This window comes from Macaca nemestrina, chromosome 6 (genome assembly GCF_043159975.1).
Source record: "Macaca nemestrina isolate mMacNem1 chromosome 6, mMacNem.hap1, whole genome shotgun sequence".
NCBI lineage: Eukaryota > Metazoa > Chordata > Mammalia > Primates > Cercopithecidae > Macaca > Macaca nemestrina.
Window position 1 is genome coordinate 146,041,401 of NC_092130.1, and position 20,833 is coordinate 146,062,233.

General features: G+C 41.3%; 1 protein-coding gene and 1 long non-coding RNA gene across 6 annotated transcripts in view; one reads left to right on the plus strand and one right to left on the minus strand.

Annotated features, from left to right (window-relative positions):
- LOC139363907 (uncharacterized) overlaps window positions 1-13,004 on the minus strand; it is a 123,838-nt gene extending 110,834 nt beyond the window's left edge. The window contains exon 1 of the long non-coding RNA XR_011625081.1: window positions 12,828-13,004. This is a non-coding gene — a long non-coding RNA (uncharacterized lncRNA). The remainder of the gene's footprint in view (window positions 1-12,827) is intronic.
- The window catches only part of LOC105473061 (prolactin receptor), a 167,334-nt gene that overhangs the window by 112,610 nt on the left and 33,891 nt on the right, over window positions 1-20,833 (plus strand). The gene's annotated exons all lie outside the window — the stretch shown is intronic.

A 20,833-nucleotide genomic window follows, 5' to 3' on the forward strand; every position in this document is an offset into this window, starting at 1 on the left:
GTTGATGGATGGATGGAAAGATGGTTGGGTAGGTTGATGGATGGGTGGATGGATAGATGGGTGGGTGGGTGGATGGATGGATGAATGGAATTCCAGCCACTACATAGGTCAACTCTACATTTTCTCAAAATGCACTGTAAAGAGCTGGATCATGGTTTCCCTCCCTCTTCCCCACAAGTTGCGCTGGGAGTATGAATTGCCCCACTCCCAGACCAGCCTAGCTAAGGGCCCTGACCATTATCACTCTGGTTAGACAGGCGGCTTTTCTGCAAAGAAAGGGCTTCTGAGGGAAGCTGAATAAAATGAAAAAAAAAAAATGAATATAAGCCAGTAAGAGAGACAAGCAATTATCTTGCTAGATAAATAGCCCAGGTGTTTTGAGTGAAGCAAGTTTGAAAGACCATATTGTCCATGAGAGGTGACTAAATCAGGTAGACACAGGCTGTATTTGTACAAGATGGACCAAAGTGATGAGGGAGAGAGGGACTTTGGGACTGGTACTAATGTCAGGAAGTGGTAGGGATGCTCAAATTCCTGGCAGTAGGCAAAGAAGTGGGGTTTTCACCTTGAGCCCAGTGCTTTCCCTCCCCTAGCCCACCTGCCTTTGAACTTCCAGATCCTCCTGCTTTCTCCTCTTTCTCTACCCTTTTTCCCTGTTTACCACTCTTTCAACTTCTGGTTCCTCTTGCTTTGCATGACAAGGACTAGTAGAAGCCCAGGGGCCAGAGTAAAACAAGCATCCAGCTTCTCAGAGGGAGCCCTACTGAATTTATTAAATGCCTTTTTAATAAGATGACCCAAACCTTCTTTGAGGCTCTGAAAAATGAGTTTTTCCGTGAAATTGCCTTTTACCCACTTGTCAGAAGTTTAATGAAAAATAATGGCTAACCTTAGGTATTTCAAATAACCCTAAGACAAACACAGTGATGGACTTCAGAGAAGTAGGGGAAAACCAGTGAGCAGGCCATGAGCATCAAAAGTTTTTTAAATCATTTCAACACAGGCTGAGAAGCAGGGCACAGGCTCAGTCATTCACCCTGATTAGCACAGGGAGGTCGTCTGTCAGCAACTGCTGAAAATTTTGCCACAAGCATACAAGTAATTTCTATCTTCTAACCTAGGGGAGAGCTTTTCCATGTATTTGCACCACTAAATGCCAGGTTTTCATTAGGGAGTTGTTTTTGTGGTGTTAAAAATTTTTATTGGGATTTTCCTCCTCAATTACGATAGTAATAGCTTTTTATTTTATTACAAGAGTAATCACATTTTATTTTAGAATCATCCTCCCAGAAACAACTACTTCCAATATATATTTCCAGTCTTTCTTCTGTGCACATATAGAGATATGTATATTAGATTGGGATCAAACACATCCACTTTCTGTATTCAGTTTCTTTTTTACTTTTTCCAGATTTCTATATCATTGGTTCATCACATTACTTTAAAGATTAAATAATATTTCATGATAAGACGATAACATGATCTAGGTAAACAATCCCTTATGATTTGATATTTAGATCTATTCCTCATGATTCTGTTTTTATAAATACCAAAATGAAAACAGAATATTGGATTCTAGAAGTAGGAGGGTGATATTCTCTTTGTACAGAAATTTTTTTTTCTGTTCATTTGGGATAAATTTCTAGAAGCCTATTTTGTAATTCAAAGGGTATCTACATTCTTAAGGCTTTTAAAATATATTACCCTAAAAGGATACACCAATTTATATTCAAAAGATAAAACGTCTGTCCCACCTCTACCATCTAGTAACCAGAAGTGTTTACAAACTCAATGTTACCATCCTGAAATCTCACGGGATGGGAAAGATAATTAAATAAAATATTTTATTGAAAATACTTTGAAAACTAAAACTGTATTAAAATATATGTTGCAATTATTATCAATTTTTAAACCATCCAAGATGGAAAAGGCATTACCTCCCTCAATCACATATTCCAGTGATTAACAGCTCTTTAGAGCATAAAATTCTTACCAACTGCCCTCTAAATACAACCATACCACATATATTTTATTTATTCAGAACCATTTATTGAATACCTTCTATGTTTCCAGTTTTGCATTAAGCGTGGGAGATATGAAAAAAACACACACAGAGCAATGAGCTTCTAGCCTGGGATGGGGTGGGGGTGCAGAGAAAGATAGGTCAAGTTTCGTTATCAGTGCTATGGTAAGGTCAGGTTCTGGGTGTTTTGTAGACAGGGCATGACCCAGCTTTGGAAAACCCATGGATGTCCATGCCTGAAGGAGGGTAATCTGAAACTGAGCGTGAGAGCAGTCGGCTTTCTGTTGGGGGACAATGTGGCAATTCCTATTGTTTCTGAAGCAATGTGGAGAAATCACGTTTTCCTGGCAGCTATATTCCTGCAGAGAAGGACAGCCACTTTTGTGGGAAAAAGACTTTAATAAGCCACATGGTGGGAAGGCTAACATACCCCATGGGGTTGACTTTGAGGAACACTAGATGGTTACCATGTCTCTAGAAATCAGTCTGCCATTTGGTGAGTGAGATACGCAAGCTGATGCTGATTACAGGATTGCTTGGGACTATAGAGAGAATTTTATTTTGTTTTTATATTATTTTAGAGGGGATTTTAGAGAGGTGTGAGGAAAGATAAAGGGGAAAGATATGGAAACTGGTAGGGGAGGAACTTTGAGGGCAAAGACAGAGATGCCTAATAAGGAATTTATTGTGTCTCCTATGAAATGTGCTATAGAGCCCCTCACCCCTGTCTACTCACAATACACTTGCTCTTTTTTTATTATTATTATACTTTAAGTTCTAAGGTACATGGGCACAAAGTGCAGGTTTGTTACATATGTATACATGTGCCATGTTGGTGTGCTGCACCCATTAACTCGTCGTTTACATTAGGTATATCTCCTAACGCTATTCCTTCCCCCTCCCCCATCCCACAACAGGCCCCGGTGTGTGATGTTCCCCACCCTGCGTCCAAGTGTTCTCATTGTTCAATTCCCACCTATGAGCGAGAACATGCGGTGTTTGTTTTTCTGTCCTTGTGATAGTTGGCTCAGAATGATGGTTTCCAGCTTCATCCATGTCCCTACAAAGGACATGAATTCATCCTTTTTCAGGGTTGCATAGTATTCCATGGTGTATATGTGCCACATTTTCTTAATCCAGTCTATCATTGATGGACATTTGGGTTGGTTTCAAGTCTGCTATTGTGAATAGTGCTGCAATAAACATATGTGTGCATGTGTCTTTATAGCAGCATTATTTATAATCCTTTGGGTATATCCCCAGTATGGGATGGCTGGGTCAAATGGTATTTCTAGTTCTAGATCCTTGATGAATCACCACACTGTCTTCCACAATGGGTGAACTAGTTTATAGTCCCACCAAAAGAGTAAAAGTGTTCCTATTTCTACACATCCTCTCCAGCACCTGTTGTTTCTTGACTTTTTAATGATTGCCATTCTAACTGGTGTGAGATGGTATCTCATTGTGGTTTTGATTTGCATTTCTCTGATGACCAGTGCTGGTATGAGCATTTTTTCATGTGTCTGTTGGCTGCATAAATGTGTTCTTTTGAGAAGTGTCTGTTCATATCCTTCACCCACTTTTTGATGGGGTTGTTTGATTTTTTTCTTGTAAATTTGTTTAAGTTCTTTGTAGATTCTGGATATTAGCCCTTTGTCAGATGGGTAGATTGTAAAAATTTTCTCCCATTCTGTAGGTTGCCTGTTCACTCTGATGGTAGTTTCTTTTGCTGTGCAGAAGCTCTTTAGTTTAATTAGATCCCATTTGTCAATTTTGGCTTTTCTTGCCATTGCTTTTGATGTTTTAGTCATGAAGTCCTTGCCCATGCCTATGTCCTGAATGGTATTGCCTAGGTTTTCTTCTAGGGTTTTTACGGTTTTAGGTCTAACATTTAAGTCTTTAATCCATCTTGAGTTAATTTTTGTATAAGGTGTAAGGGAGGGATCCAGGTTCAGCTTTCTGCATATGGCTAGTCAGTTTTCCCAGTACCATTTATTAAATAGGGCCTCCTTTCCCCATTTCTTGTTTTTGTTAGGTTTGTCAAAAATCAGATGTTTGTAGATGTGTGGTATTATTTCTGAGGACTCTGTTCTGTTCCATTGGTGTATATCTCTGTTTTGGTACCAGTACCATGCTGTTTTAGTTACTGTAGCCTTATAGTATAGTTTGAAGTCAGGTAGCATGATGCCTCCAGCTTTGTTCTTTTGGCTTAGGATTGTCTTGGCAATGCAGGCTCTTTTTTGGTTCCATATGAACTTTAAAGTAGTTTTTTTCCAATTCTGTGAAGAAAGTCATTGGTAGCTTGATGGGGATGGCAATGAATCTGTAAATTACCATGGGCAGTATGGCCATTTTCGCGATATTGATTCTTCCTATCCATCAGCATTGAATGTTCTTCCATTTGTTTGTGTCCTCTTTTATTTCGTTAAGCAGTGGTTTGTAGTTCTCCTTGAAGAGGTCCTTCACATCTCTTGTAAGTTGGATTCCTAGATATTTTATTCTCTTTGAAGTAATTGTGAATTGGAGTTCACTCATGATTTGGCTCTCTGTTTGTCTGTTATCGGTGTATAGGAATTCTTGTGATTTTTGCACATTGATTTTTTATCCTGAGACTTTGCTGAAGTTGCTTATCAGCTTAAGGAGATTATGGGCTGAGACGATGAGGTTTTCTAAATATACAATCATGTCGTCTACAAACAGGGATGACTTGACTTTCTCTTTTCCTAATTGAATACCCTTTATTTCTTTCTCCTGCCTGATTGCCCTGGCCAGAACTTCCAACACTATGTTGAGTAGGAGCACTGAGAGAGGGCATCCCTGTCTTGTGCCAGTTTTCAAAGGGAATGCTTCCAGCTTTTGCCCATTCAGTATGATATTGGCTGTGGGTTTGTCATAAATAGCTCTTATTATTTTGAGATATGTAACATCAATACCTAGTTTATTGAGAGTTTTTAGCATGAATGGGTGTTGAATTTTGTCAAAGGCCCTTTCTGCAGCTATTGAGATAATCATGTGGGTTTTATCCTTGTTTCTGTTTGTATGATGGATCATGTTTATTTGCATATGTTGAACCAGCCTTGCATCCCAGGGATGAAGACCACTTGATCCTGGTGGATAAACTTTTTGATGTCCTCCTTGATTTGATTTGCCAGTATTTTATTGAGGAGTTTTGCATCAGTGTTCATCAGGGATATTGGTCTAAAATTATCTTGTTTTGTTGTGTCTCTGCCGCCAGGCTTTGGTATCAGTATGATGCTGGCCTCATAAAATGAGTTGGGGAGTATTTCATCTTTTTCTGTTGATTGGAGTAGTTTCAGAAGGAATGGTACCAGCTCCTCTTTGTACCTCTGGTAGAATTCGGCTGTGAATCCATCTGGTCCTGGACTTTTTTTGGTTGGTAGGCTATTAATTATTGCCTCAATTTCAGAGCCTGCTATTGGTCTATTCAGGGATTCAACTTCTTCCTGGCTGAGACTTGGGAGAATGTATGTGTCCAGGAAATTATCCATTTCTTCTAGATTTTCTAGTTTATTTGCATAGAGGTGTTTATAGTATTCTCTGATGATATTTTGTATTTCTGTGGGGTTGGTGGTGATATCACCTTTATCACTTTTTATTGGATCTGTTTGATTTTTCTTCTTTTCTTCTTTATTAGTCTTGCTAGCGGTCTATCAATTTTGTTGATCATTTCAGAAAACCAGCTTCTGGATTCATTGATTTTTTGAAGGGTTTTTTGTGTCTCTATCTCCTTCCATTCTGCTCTGATCTTAGTTATTTCTTGCCTTCTGCTAGATTTGAATGTGTTTGCTCTTGCTTCTCTAGTTCTTTTAATTGTGATGTTAGGGTGTTGACTTTAGATCTTTCCTGCTTTCTCTTGTGGGCATTTAGTGCTATAAATTTCCCTCTACACACTGCTTTAAATGTGTCCCAGAGATTCTGGTACGTTGTGTCTATTCTCATTGATTTCAAAGAATATCTTTATTTCTGCCTTCATTTCGTTATGTACCCAGTAGTCATTCAGGAGCAGGTTGTTCAGTTTCCATGCAGTTGAGTGGTTTTGAGTGAGTTTCTTAATCCTGAGTTCTAATTTGATTGCACTGTGGTCTGAGAGACAGTTTGTTATAATTTCTGTTCTTGTACATTTGCTGAGGAGTGCTTTACTTCAACTATGTGGTCAATTATGGAATAAGTGCAACATGCTGCTGAGAAGAATGTATATTCTGTTGATTTGGGGTGGAGAGTTCTGTAGGTGTCTATTAGGTCCGCTTGGTGCAGAGCTGAGTTCAAGTCCTGGATATCCTTGTTAACTTTCTGTCTTATTGATCTATCTAATGTTGACAGTGGGGTGTTAAAGTCTCCCCTTATTATTATGTGGGAATCTAAGTCTCTTTGTAGGTCTCTAAGGACTTGCTTTATGAATCTGGGTGCTCCTGTATTGGGTGCATGTATATTTAAGATAGTTAGCTCTTCTTGTTGAATTGATCCCTTTACCATTATGTAATGGACTTCTTTGTCTTTTTTTATCTTTATTGGTTTAAAGTCTGTTTTATTAGAGACTAGGATTGCAACCCCTGCTTTTTGATTTTTGTTTGTTTGCTTGGTAGATCTTCCTCCAACCCTTTATTTTGAGCCTATGTGTGTCTCTGCAAGTGAAACAGGTCTCCTGAATACAGCACACTGATGGGTCTTGACTCTCTATCCAATTTGCCAGTCTGTATCTTTTAATTGGAGCATTTAGCCCATTTACATTTAAGGTTAATATTGTTATGTGTGAATTTGATCCTGTCATTATGATGTTAGCTGATTATTTCGCTAGTTAGTTGATGCAGTTCCTTCCTAGCATCAATGGTCTTTACAATTTGGCATGTTTTTGCAGTGGCTGGTACCAGTTGTTCCTTTCCATGTTTAGTGTTTCCCTCAAGAGTTCTTGTAAGGCAGGCCTGGTGGTGACAAAATCTCAAAGCATTTGCCTGTCTATAAAGGATTTTATTTCTTCTTCACTTGTGAAGCTTAGTTTGGCTGGATATGAAATTCTGGGTTGAAAATTCTTTTCTCTAAGAATGTGGAATATTGGCCCCCACTCTCTTCTGGCTTGTAGAATTTCTGCCGAGAGATCTGCTGTTAATCTGATGGGCTTCCCCTTGTGGGTAACCTGACCTTTCTCTCTGGCTGCCCTTAATATTTTTTCCGTCATTTCAACTTTGGTGAATCTGACAATTTTGTGTCTTAGAGTTGCTCTTCTCGAGGAGTTCCTTTGTGGCATTCTCTGTATTTCCTGAATTTGAATGTTGGCCTGCCTTGCTAGGTTGGGGAAGTTCTCCTGGATAATATCCTGCAGACTGTTTTCCAACTTGGTTCCATTCTCCCCATCACTTTCAGGTACACCAATCAGATGCAGATTTGGTCTTTTCACATAGTCCCATATTTCTTGGAGGCTTTGTTTGTTTCTTTTTACTCTTTTTTCTCTAAACTTCTCTTCTTGCTTCATTTCATTCATTTGATCTTCAATCACTGATACCCTTTCTTCCACTTGATTGAATTGGCTACTGAATCTTCTGCATGCATAATTTTCTTGTGCTTGCATCATGTTCTTGTGACATAGTTTCAGCTCCATCAGGTCATTTAAGGTCGTCTCTATGCTGTTTATTCTAGTCAGCCATTCATCTAATCTTTTTTCAAGGTTTTCAGTTTCTTTGCAATGGGTTTGCACATTCTCCTTTAGCTCGGAGAAGTTTGTTATTACTGATCATCTGAAGCCTACTTCTCTCAACTTGTCAAAGTCATTCTCCATCCAGCTTTGTTCCATTGCTGGCGAGGAGCTGTATTCTTTTGGAGGAGAAGAGGCTCTCTGATTTTTAGAATTTTCAGCTTTTCTGCTCTGGTTTCTCCCCATCTTTGTGGTTTTATCTACCTTTCATCTTTGATGATGGTGACATACAGATGGGGTTTTGGAGTGGATGTCCTTTCTGTCTGTTAGTTTTCCTTCTAACAGTCAGGACCCTCAGCTGAAGGTCTGTTGGTGTTTGCTGGAGGACCACTCTAGACCCTGTTTGCCTGGGTATCACCAGCGGAGACTGCAGAACAGCAAATATTGCAGAACAGCAAATATTGCAGAACAGCAAATATTGCCTGATTCTTCCTCTGGAAGCTTCGTCTCAGAGGGGCACCCAGCTGGATGAGGTATCAGTTGACCCCTGCTGGGAGGTGTCTCCCAGTTAGGCTACTCGGGGGTCAGGGACCCACTTGAGGAGGCTGTCTGTCTGTTCTCAGATCTCAAACTCCATGCTGGGAGTACCACTACTCTCTTCAAAGCTGTCAGAAGGGACATTTAGTTCTGCAAAAGTTTTTGCTGCCCTTTGTTCAGCTATGCCCTGCCCCCATCGGTGGAGTTTACAGAGGCGGGCAGGCCTCCTTGAGCTGTGGTGGGCACCACCTAGTTCAAGCCTCCCAGCCACTTTCTTTACCTACTCAAGCCTCAGCAATGGTGGAACACCCCTCCCCCAGCCTCCCTGCTGCCTTGCAGTTTGATCTCAGGCTGCTGTGCTAGCAGTGGGCGAGGCTCCGTAGGCGTAGGACCCTCCAAACCAGGTGCGGGATATAATCTCCTGGTGTGCCGTTTGTTAAGACCATTGGGAAAGCACAGTATTAGAGTGGGAGTGTCCCTGTTTTCCAGGTACCGTCTGTCACAGCTTCCCTTGTCTAGGAAAGGGAATTCCCCAACCCCTTGCGTTTCCTGAGTGAGGTGATGCCCTGCCCTGCTTCAGCTCACACTCCATGGGCTGCACCCACTGTCCAGCAAGCCCCAGTGAGATGAACCTGGTACCTGTATTGGAAATGCAGAAGTCACCCATCTTCTACATTGCTCATGCTGGGAGCTATAGACTGGAGCTGTTCCTATTTGGCCATCTTGGAATCCCTATCCTTGCTCTTATCGATACCTCAAGTGACAGCCAGTTCAGTGTGCCCTGTACATGGGTGGAGGGTGAGAGTGAAGGCTGCCGTTTAGAGGCAGTCCTGCCTGGTTATTCATCCTTCATTCTGTAAGGAGCTAAGTGCTGCAGTGTTCTCAGAACATTTGTGCTAAGCAGGAAACCCCTCTTTTGAACTGTACAGGATATGAAAGTGAACACAATCTACTGCTCTTCCCATACTGACCCACGAGCCTCACTTTTGCTGTTCACCTGGGCACATGCACTTATAGAGCTTTTAAAAAAAAGGGAAAGATTATAATAGGATTTTTTAGGCAATCAAGGACATTCAAAAATACATTCAGGTGTTTGTCAGCCTCTCTGCTTAGGCACACCCATGAAAGCATCCCAAGCCATTTATATTTTGACTTGCAAATAAACTGGCAATTGCTATAATTGAGAGTATAAGCAAAGCATCAAACTTCTCTTCCAAATTCTATTGTTCTTATGGCAATAATAATTTCTATGTCCCAAAGTGAGTGTAGAGGCATGGATATGTGGCAATAGGATGTTTTCTAGGCCAATGATGAACAACCATCTTGGGTAAACTACTAAGAAGAGTGTTTACACAGTTAAAGAGAAATTCACTAACATTTTGAGTTTTGACTTCCCAATCTCTTTTTTTTAAAATTAATGGTTTCAGAGAGGAATGTTTGGAAGACACACCATTGATTATATGCTGTACAAAGTGGTGCTCTTTTTATTGTAAAGCAGTGAGTCAGTGAAGATCTACTGGGATCTACCAAGCCAATGTCCTAGTGGCCAAATGTGCAGGCAATTGCAGAAGCCCACTCTACTTCCGTTGGCCCAGGAAGCCTAGCAACCAATGGGGAGTTAGCTGTACCCTTTGCTGATATGCATTAGTGGCATGGAGGACTTATTAAGAAATAGAGAGAGCTTTTTATAATTGACAATAGCACTTGCCTTTTAAGATGTTAAGCATAGTATACCATATTTTTCTAAGTTCAGTAGTCTTACTTTGGGACACAGAAATGCGTCACTATTTAAAACTCACCTATCCAGCAACCTTAACTACATGGAATATATATGAGATCTAGGAAGCAAGGTAAATAGGTTTTTGAACAAAATAGATATAACAAAATCTATTTACCTACAGGTTTGATAGGAAATTCCTTCAGTCATCACTCAGAACCTAGTTATTCTTATTTGAAATCACCTTAATTTTCTAAAACTTAGTTATTGGACTTTTTAATTCACATCAGATCAGAAGCAACAATAGAGTGGAAGGGGCTAGAAGAAACTATCTTGAGTCATCTAGAAGGGAGTCAACTAACAAAAGTGAGAACTATTAGCTGTTAAATTGAATGTAAAGAAAAAACATTTAAAAAGAAAAAAGCTGGGCATGGCAGCTCACACCTGTAATCCCAGCACTTTGGGAGGCCGAGGCAGGTGGATCACCTGAGGTCAGGAGTTCGAGACCAGCTTGACCAATATGGTGAAACCCCATCTCTACTATAAACACAAAAATTAGCTGAGCATGATGGTACGTGCCTGTAGTCCCAGCTACTCAGGAGACTAAGACAGGAGAGTGGGCCACTGCACTCCGACCTGGGCAACAGAGCAAGACTCTGTCAAAAAGAAAGAAGGAAAGAGAGAAAGAGAGGAAAGAAAGGAAAGAAAGGAAAGAAAGGAAAGAAAGAAAGAAAGAGAAAGAAAGAAAGAGAGAAAGAAAGAAAGAAAGAAAGAAAGAAAGAAAGAAAGAAAGAAAGAAAGAAAGAAAGAAAGAAAGAAAGAAAGAAAGAAAGAAAGAGAAAGAAAAGAAAGAAGGGGAGGGAAGGGAAGGGAAGAAGGAAGGAAGGAAGGAAGGAAGGAAGGAAGGAAGGAAGGAAGGAAGGAAGGAAGGAAGGAAGGAAGGAAGGAAGGGTAAAAGACATTAAAAAGGAAAGGAGAGAGGAGAGATGGCCAAAAGGATGAAGGGAGGGAAGGAGGCTATAAAAAGAAGACTCAGAAACTGAAGATGCTCAAGTCCTAGGCATTTGATTTTGGCAACAAGCCCTTGATCTGTAGGAGCAGCTGAGCATATCCTATATCCACCATATCACACCATAATTTTTATATTCATAAATGAACCCAGTACTCCATAAAAAGTTTCAATTAAGAAGTCAGAGAAGTGCCGCATTTTTCGGAAGTGTACACCCAATTGATTAAAATATAAAAGTTTGACTGGGCGTGGTGGCTCACGCCTGTAATCACAGCACTTTGGGAGGCCGAGGTGGGCGGATCACAAGGTCAAGAGATGGAGAACATCCTGGCCAACATGGTGAAACCCTGTCTCTACTAAAAAAACAAAAAATTTAGCTGGGCATCGTGGCGCGCACCTATAATCTCAGCTACTCTGGAGACTGAGGCAGGAGAATTGTTTGAACCCGGGAGGTGAAGGTTGCAGCAAGCTGGGATTGCACCACTGTACTCCAGCCTGGATGACAGAGCAAGACTCCATCTCAAAGAGAAAAAAAAAAAAAAAATATATATATATATATATATAACATATATATAAAACGTATATATATAACACACACATATATAAATATATATATATATATATATATGTTTTCATTCCTGAAAGGGTATGTTTTAGATATTTAGACATGATTATGCCAGAAAAATATGTTTTATTTGTGTGCATTTATGAAGGAAAAGGAAGAATGGGCTAAGAATTATTTTTGCCTTGCTAGTTGAAGATTTTGCAATGGAGGTTGTCCCAGTTCTTGACAGTCTCCACATTTCTTTGATTTCTGATATTGCAATTTTTATTCACTTCAGCTACTCACCCAACCACCTTGCAGCCACATCTCAGTGGACTTTGTCACCCATCTGCCCTTGAGTTCAAATTAATGCACACAAAGAGGTTATTGGAGGAATCAAGAAGGTCTCAGAACCCATCCCTTAGTAATATGGAGAGCCTATTGATTAATGGAAAAGAGTTGCACAACTCAAGGCCAAGTGCTCTTTCCATGGGTCTGTACATGAGAAGAGTGCATTCTATATGACCTTATAAAAATAGTCAGTCACCCAACAGGTGTTCTTGAACACCTGTAGACATGTTTACAGGTGACAGTGTAGGGGGCTGAATATGTAGACAAAGCCAAACTGAGATTGTTCTGGGACTTTGGTGATGGTATTCCAGGTGGGACAATGGCAGTGGGTCAGGCATTGGAGGCTTCCGTCTTAATCACTGCTCTTCTACTTGGTTACATGTAGTAGTTACCATCTACGCTAGGCTGTACAGGTTGTCTCTGGATTGTCCCTAGATTTGCCTAACTAAATAAGGCTAGCCATTATACCACCCGGCCTCCAATCTCAAAGCACAATGACCAAAGGTTTATTTCTCACCCATGTGACAGTTTGCTGGGAGTCAGCATGAACTCAAGAGCCTTTTATCTATTGGCTGTATTGAGCTTTTAGGACCTCAAAGTCCTCAATTTCATCTTCTTCAGGCCAGTAATGGAGGAAAGAGAAATAGAGGGGGGAATATGTAGAAAGCTTTAAAGACCAGGACTAGGCTAGAAGTACAATCATGCGTCGCTTGACAATGGGGATACTTTTTGAGAAATGCATCCTTAGGTGATCTTGTTGCTCTAATATCATCAAGTGTACTTACACAAACCTAGATGGGATAGTCTGCTGCACATCTAGGCTATATGGGATAGCCTATTGTTCCTAGGCTACAATCCTATACGGCATTTTACTTTACCGAATACTATAGGCAATTGTAACACAATGGTAAGTATTTGTGTATCTAAACATAGGAAAGGTACAGTAAAAACACAGTATAAAAGATTAAAAACAATGGTACACCTGTATAGGGTACTTACCATGAATAAAGCTTGCAGGACTGGGAGTTGCTTTGGGTGAGTCAGTGAATGAGTGGTTAGTGAACGTGAAGACCTGGGACGTTAATGTAAACTACTGTGGACTTTGTATACACTGTACACTTAAGCTACACCAAATTTGTTTTTAAACATTTTTTCTTCAATAACAAATTAACCTTAGCTTGCTGTAACTTTTTAACTTTATAAACTTTCTTAAACTTATTTTGACTTTTTTTTTTTTTTTTTTTTTTGAGACAGAGTCTCGCCCTGTCACCCAGGCTGGATTGCAATGGCACAATCTCAGCTCACTGCAAACTCTGCCTACCGGGTTCAAATGATTCTCCTGCCCCAGCCTCCCAAGTAGCTGGGATTACAGGCACCCACCACCACGCCCAGTTAATTTTTTTTTTTTTGCACTTTTAGTAGAGACGGGGTTTCACCGTGTTGGCCAGGCTGGTCTCGAACTCCTGACCTCATGATCTGCCTGCCTCGGCCTCCCAAAGTGCTGGGATTACAGGCGTGAGCCACCGCGCCTGGCCTTGACTATTTTTAATAATACTTGGCGCAAAACACAAACACATTGTTCAGCTGTTCAGAAACATTTTCCTTCTTTATATGCTTATACTATAAACTTTTTTCTATTTTTAAATTTTTTTTGTTTGTTTTACTTTTTAAACTTTTTTGTTAAAAACTAAGACACAAACACATTAGCCTAGGACTACATAGTGTCTGGATCATCCCTATCACTATTTTTCACCTTTCATCTTGTCCCACTTGAAGGTGTTCAAGGATAATAGCATGCACGGAGCTGTCATCTCATGACAACAATGCCTTCTGGAATACCTCCTGAAGGACCTGCCTGAGGGTATTTTACAATTAGCTTTTTTTTAATAGTAAAAGGAGTACACTGTAAAATAACAATAAAAAGTACAGTATAGTAAATACACAAACCAGTAACATAGTTATTATCAAGTATTATGTACTGCACATAATTGTATGTGCTCTACTTTTATGTGACTAGCAGCACAGTAGATTTGTTTACACCAGTGTCACCACAAACATGGGCATAATGCATTACGCTATGATGTTAGAATGACCCTGACGTCACTAAGCAATAGGAATTTTTCAGTTCCGTTGTCATCTTACGGGAACACCACCATATATGCAATCTATAGTATACAAAGTTTGTCATTCAGTGCATTACTGTATGTTATTTCTACCCACTTTCAGAGGCCACCACTTCATCACCTAGCCTCATCTAACTACAGGGGAAGCAATGAAGTAACTAACTGTGTGGCCAGAAAGGAAAAGAAAACCAAATTCTGATGGACACCTGATGTTTTTACTATTCCTATGAATGGATTCCAAGGTTCTAACTGAGAGGGTAGGGAAAGCAGGAATCAGAGTGGGAAAATACATTTAGCAACATTCTTGAGATTTTCTTCTTCAACTTGTCAGTGTTCTCAGTTGTGCCCACCCTCAAGCTCCAGAGATTCTCCCACAAGGTATTTGGCCAAGGCACTTCATTTTTCTAGGCCTCAGTTTCCCCATGTGTTAAAGTGAGGGGTTGAATTAGGATAACTTTCAAGTCTTTGGGCCTCTTAGAGATCCAAAATCCCATGATTCTCTAACTCCTGATGTTCCCTTCTTCCTGAGACAAATAAGCAGGACCAGCATGCCAATAATTTATGTTTTATTTTAATTTTCCTTCTCACCTTCAAAGCTTGAGTTTCCAGATATTAAAATATAACAATAGACAAAGTTGTTATGAATACAGTAGTGACTTTTTATGGCAGAGTAAAGTTATTTTGTGTTTGAATGAACAGCACATTCACACACGTATGTAACATACACAGAGCTGCATCTGTGAAAAAATAATCTTGTTTAAAGTCTTGCAAAACATATGTCCTCCTCCTACTCTTGCCCTGTATTAGTTTTGCAATTCATAACAAACAACAGTGACATCTCTGTGGCTTACAACAACATTTAGTCTTCACTCACTTTACATAAGGACTGAGTCAGCGGCAGACTGGCTGTGGCTCTGCTAGAATTGGCTGGGTTCAGCTGGGCTCAGCAGGGTTCCACCTGTCTTCTCATTTTAAAACACAGATAGTGTCTGTGACATCCTAAGGCATCCTAAGGGCAGTGGAGACATCCTAAGGGCAGTGGAGAACAAGAGCAAGGAGACCTAAGACAAACCATCCAGTTGCCTTTAAGCTTCAGGTTAAACACAGGAAAAAAAACTCACAACCATTCACGTCCCATGGGCCAAGTCCAAAGCGATTTCACATGGCCAAGTCCAAAGCGATTGAGGTGGGATGTGTACTCCTCTCACAGAACGCACGAGTACCTCCCATGACAGTGGGTAGGGATATGCAATCCTATGGCTGGGAGGAAGCCAATGGTTGTGGACAATAACCCAACAGATCACACCCCCAATGCCTCTATCTAAGTTCTAAATACAACATTTCCCGTAGAGAGGATGCCGCTCTGCCTCCTCCGCTGCATCTTCCTTTCCTGCCCCTCTCAGCTTGAGCTCAGCCTCCAAAACTTGAGTTTGATGAAAGTCATCTAAGTTCTTGCTAAAAATGCCCCTTCCTAGGGCCCCCCTTTCCAAAGATTTTGACACATCTGTTCTGAAGTAGGCAGTGGCGCCCAGGCATGATGCCCCAGGAATACCTACTGCTGTTGAAGAGCTATCCCTGGTTCCCACAGCCTTCAGCATCAGAGCTGCCTTTGGGTTGAGGGAGCATGCTGAGTGAGTGATTATTAGGAGGAGGGCTGCCTTAGAGGACTCAGAAGCTACAACCCCAAGGTCCTCTGACCTGTCCCCACTCCTCACAGTCAGCATGGATTTTGTACTTCCAGAGCTCCTTGAAGGTTGGCCATTGCACTTTTGGAAGTGTGATAGTTAGCACAGATCCCAGAGATCAAATCCTGAGTTCCTCTTCCTCCATATGCACCTCACTAGCTGTGTGACCTTGGACAACTCACAGACCCTCTCTGGGCCTCAGTGTCCTCATCTGTTAGACGGGAATAATCATCATACCTTCACCTCAGGCTTGTTGTGAGGGTGAAGCAAGTTAACAAAACAGTGCCTGGCATGCAGTGGGTCACATACAAACTTTCACGTGTGATATTATAAATGTTTTTATATATTTATAAGTGTATAAGTGTATTCCGTATGAGGGTTTGCTGATCTTACTGGCACACAGGTCTGAGAACATGGGAGGCTTTTGAGCTAAAGTTGCCTCCTATTGGAAGTGTTCTATGGGGAGCATGCTGAGTCAGCCGTTATCAGGAGGAAAGCTACCTTAGAGGACTCAGAAAATGTACATGTCAAGTGATAGCATGTAAGTCAGTGGTTTTCAGCCCCAGCTTTAATTTAGAATCCTCTAGAAAGTTTTTTTTAAATGCCCATGTCCTTCCAAGTGGGCTCAATTCTGAGCTAATTAGTGAGAATGTCCAGGGACAAAACAAAGGAATGAGAAATTTTAAGGCCAGGCACAGTGGCTCATGCCTATAATCCCAGCACTTTGGGAGGTTGAGGTGGGCAGATCACTTGAGACCAGGAGTTCAAGACCATCCTGGCCAACATGGTAAAGCCCATCTCTACTGAAAATACAAAAATTAGCTGGGCGTGGTGGCGCAGTTCTGTAATCTCAGCTACTCTGGTGACTGAGGCACGAGAATCACTTGAACCTGGGAGGCAGAGACTGCAGTGAGCTGAAATCATGTCACTGCACTCCCACCTGGGCGTCAGAACAAGATTCTGTCACAAAAAAAAAGGGGGGGGGAAGAAATTTTAAGACACTCCTTGGACTGTAATGGGACTCCTGGATTAAAAACCACTGATGTCTATAGAACAGTTCTGTAAACTGCAAAACATAATGTATGATTTATGGGTGTTTTTTGATTGTTAGTGACTGATTGATGATCTCATGAGGCACTAGTTCCTCTGAAAATCAGGCCAACGTGGATTTTCCACCATCTGTCCTACATGTGCACTGGCTGGGGGGAAGTGAAACTCACCCAATTCCTATTCTTGCCTTTAAGCCAAAAAGATTGCTCGAAAACAAGCCTCCCTGGGATAAAAGATGTTGCTAGAATGAGGAAGCTGTGGTGAGTGAGTGGAGTTAATGTGATTAGATTTGGAAGCAATATTCCCAGCCACGGGGAAGCATCGGTGTTCTGTGTTATTAAAGTGACTCCAGTGCAAAGGCACATATATCATATTGGAGTAATTTGCCCTGACTAGGTTAGAAGCCAGGAGATGGTTCTTCCTAGGCATTCCTGAATGGTCCAAGGCCTAAGTCAGGTCTGGTTTAGACAAATCCTGTCCCTGCTGATCATCCACCTCTTACTAAATGTAGCCATCACCATGCACAGCACACACGCTCATCTTGATGATCTTCAGAGAGTGCAGAGTCTTCAGGAAGTTCTTTCCTCAGTGGAACCTTTGGGGTTTCTAGGAGAGGGGCAGGGGAATATCTGGAATCAGAGATAAACACTTTACAGCAGCCTCTGTACTATTTCTAATTACTTTCACCCAGTCATGATGTTCTGACTAAACTACCAGATTGTAAGGTGATAAACATCTTATGTAAAAGTAATTCACGATGGAAAGTTCTGGATGTTTTCCCCAGTGGGTATCTCAAAACAGGCTACAAGATGGACACCTGCTCAAGAAACAGCAAAATGTAAACTGGATAACGATGATGATAAAAAATAATAATGAATGACCACACGAGCAAGTGTTCTCTTGTGAACTTTCACAGACAAATGCATAGATATGCTGCCTGGACTATGGGCAGATAAACATTCATTGTGGGCACATATTTATTGGCAGAGCAAGAACAGCTGGAACTTTCATCTCCCCACCTGCGGGCCACGGTTCTCTTGGAACTATATCCCCAGTTTTCAATGTCTTCCTGAAAGAGAGGCTGCCATGTTCTCCTTAAAACTTCTTTAGATTCCCTTGTCAAATACTGAAAACTATGCCAGCTGAAAGTCTAGTGTTTGAAATACCAGCACGGGACCATTCTTCCTATGTGCAGAGTTTTGTCCCATGTCTTAGAATCTTGTTCTGTTTTTTTTACCTTTTGGGCTTCATTTATTCATTCTATAATCATTGACTGTTGACATTGGGCAGAGCTTGTATAACAGTCTTAATCTTTAGCCTGGTATGTAATAGCTAATCCCTACTGTTCCTCTTCCTGCCCTGAGCACATTATGTCCTTTATTTTCCAGATTAAGTATTGGCATTCTGTACTGGAAAGAAAACAACTTCTTGTTGCGTGTGGTGGTTCATGCCTATAATCACAGCACTTTGGGAGGCCAAGGCAGGTAAATTGCCTGAGCTCAGGAGCTTGAGACCAGCCTGGGCAACATGGCGAAACCCTGTCACTGCAGAATATACAAAAATTCTCTGGGTGTTGGTGGTGTGTGCCTGTAGTCCCCGCTACTCAGGAGGCTGAGGTGGGAGAATCACCTGAGCCCAGGGAGGTCCAGGCTGCAGTGAGCAGTGATCATGCCACTGCACTCCAGCCTGGGCAACAGAACAAGACCTTGTCTAAAAAAAAAAAAAAAAAAAAAAAAAAGTCCAACTCCTGGAAATCAAATGGTACCCGACTGATGTGGGGTCTGCTTCCTGTTATGTTAGCCTCAGGCCATCTAACCCAGGTAGAACAAGGCAGGTAAGGAAACCCAGTGGGCCAAGGACCCTGAAGGAAACCCTTAACACAATGCCTAATACTGAAAACAATGGACGAATGTATTCAAAATTTGTTTGCAAGAAATGAGACTTTTTGCCTTTTTAGGACCAAAAAAAAAAAAAGGCACTTGAAATTTACTTTAGGTTGAAAGGAGATATGGCGGCCAGCACACAGTGATTATGAAATGTGCAGGGCTTCCCTGCCATTCGAGTTTTGATCAATCTCAGCAAAACCCAAAGTTTGCCAAAACCTGGAAACAACTCAAATGTCCATCAACAGTAGAATGAAGTTATGGTGTTTCATTCAATATAACATGAATGTAAATGAATGAGATGAAATGAAAATCAATTATGTAAAACTACATGTAACAACAAGGATGAATCCTACAACGATGTGAAATGAAAGAAGCCAGACACACACACTCTCAAAAAATGCATATCGTATGATCCTATTTATATAAAGTTCAAAGGTAGGTAAAATCAATCTGTACCGTTAGAAGTTGGAAGAATGGTTTCTATCAGGAAGGAATAGGTAGAGATTGGGAGGAGGTGCAAGTTGGGTTTCTGGGGTGCTATTGGTGGTCAATCTCTTGTCCTTAGTGGTAACATAGATATATTCTCTTTGTGATACTTCATTGAGCTGAATACGGTCATAAGTGTCACTTAATGATAGGACTAAGTTCTGAGAAATATGTCAGGAGATTTCATTGTTTGTTGTGCCACCATCACAGAGTGTACTTATACAAATCTAGACTGTATACCCTACTACACACCTAGGCTAGATGACATAGCCGATTGCTCCCAGGTTACAAACCTATACAGCTGTCACAAAACTGAATACTGTAGGCACTTGTTACAGAATGGTAAGTGTTTGTGTATCTAAATATAATGAAACATAGAAAAAGAACAGTAAACATACAGCATTATAATCTTATGGGACCACCACCATATATGTGGTCCATCATTAACTGAAATGTCATTATGTGACACATGACTGTACTTACAATTTGTGCATGTCATATGTATGATAGTCCAAAATTCAAATGTTGGATTGGGCCTTGCTTGATTATACAGGAACTGGGTTTGCAAGAGCTAAAAAGAACCTCAGAATCTCTGCCTAACAGGGATGGCAGGGCCCACTTCCAGACCCTAATGATAGGTCCATTTCGGGAGTCAGGAAAACTGAGTCAAAAACCTGAGTAGAAGGTTATGGCAACAGATATGGCAGGACAGGTTGAGGACTGTACTCAGGGGGATCACCGGATACCAGTCTTGGAAGTAAGTTCCACAGAATGGTAGGGCTAAGATTGCTCGCAGTCAGGATTGACTTGGGCAATGCATTGTTCAGAACATAAAGGTGAAGTCTAAGAGAGGGTATTGCAGAGGACGAGGGGTTGACAGTGGGGAGTGGCATGTTGGGAGCTCAGATCTGGTTTATTTTTGACTCTCATGAGGCTATATTTCCTCCTGTCCTATGGCATTCCCCTCCTAATGTGGATAGTACGGTCAGCCCAGGCCATAGGAGTGTGGCCCCGATTTTCCATGTGGGGAGACTGGCTCTAGTTTCTCAAAAGCACAAGCTGCTGGGCCTTTTTCTCAACCGTGGGCCTCTGTGGAAGACACTTGGCTTAATGGAAGGGAGAATGAAGAGAGGCTTTTGGAAAGAGAAGGTCTAAACAGGATCAACATTGACACCGAGCAACACAAGGGAGAAGGAACTTTTCTTGGTGTTCATACCACAGTGGGCCACAGCTTGGTGGGAAGGCATATTTGAATAAGCTAAGGGGAGGATCATAAGGATAAGAGTCTTTGAGGATTGGGAAGCACGGAAACCAAGGCAGCTAGCCATGGGCAAGGTGTAGGGGCTGCAAACTTACTAAAAACCTGCTCCTCAGATCCACCACTTGCTTTTTTTTTTTTTTTTATACTTTAAGTTCTAGGGTACATGTGCATAACGTGCAGGTTTGTTACATATGTATACCGGTGCCATGTTGGCGTGCTGCACCCATCAACTCGTCAGCAGCCATCAACTTGTCATTTACATCAGGTATAACTCCCAATGCAATCCCTCCCCCCTCCCCGCTCCCCGTGATAGGCCCCGGTGTGTGATGTTCCCCTTCCCGAGTCCAAGTGATCTCATTGTTCAGTTCCCACCTATGAGTGAGAACATGCGGTGTTTGGTTTTCTGTTCTTGCGATAGTTTGCTGAGAATGATGGTTTCCAGCTGCATCCATGTCCCTACAAAGGACACAAACTCATTCTTTTTGATGGCTGCATAGTATTCCATGGTGTATAT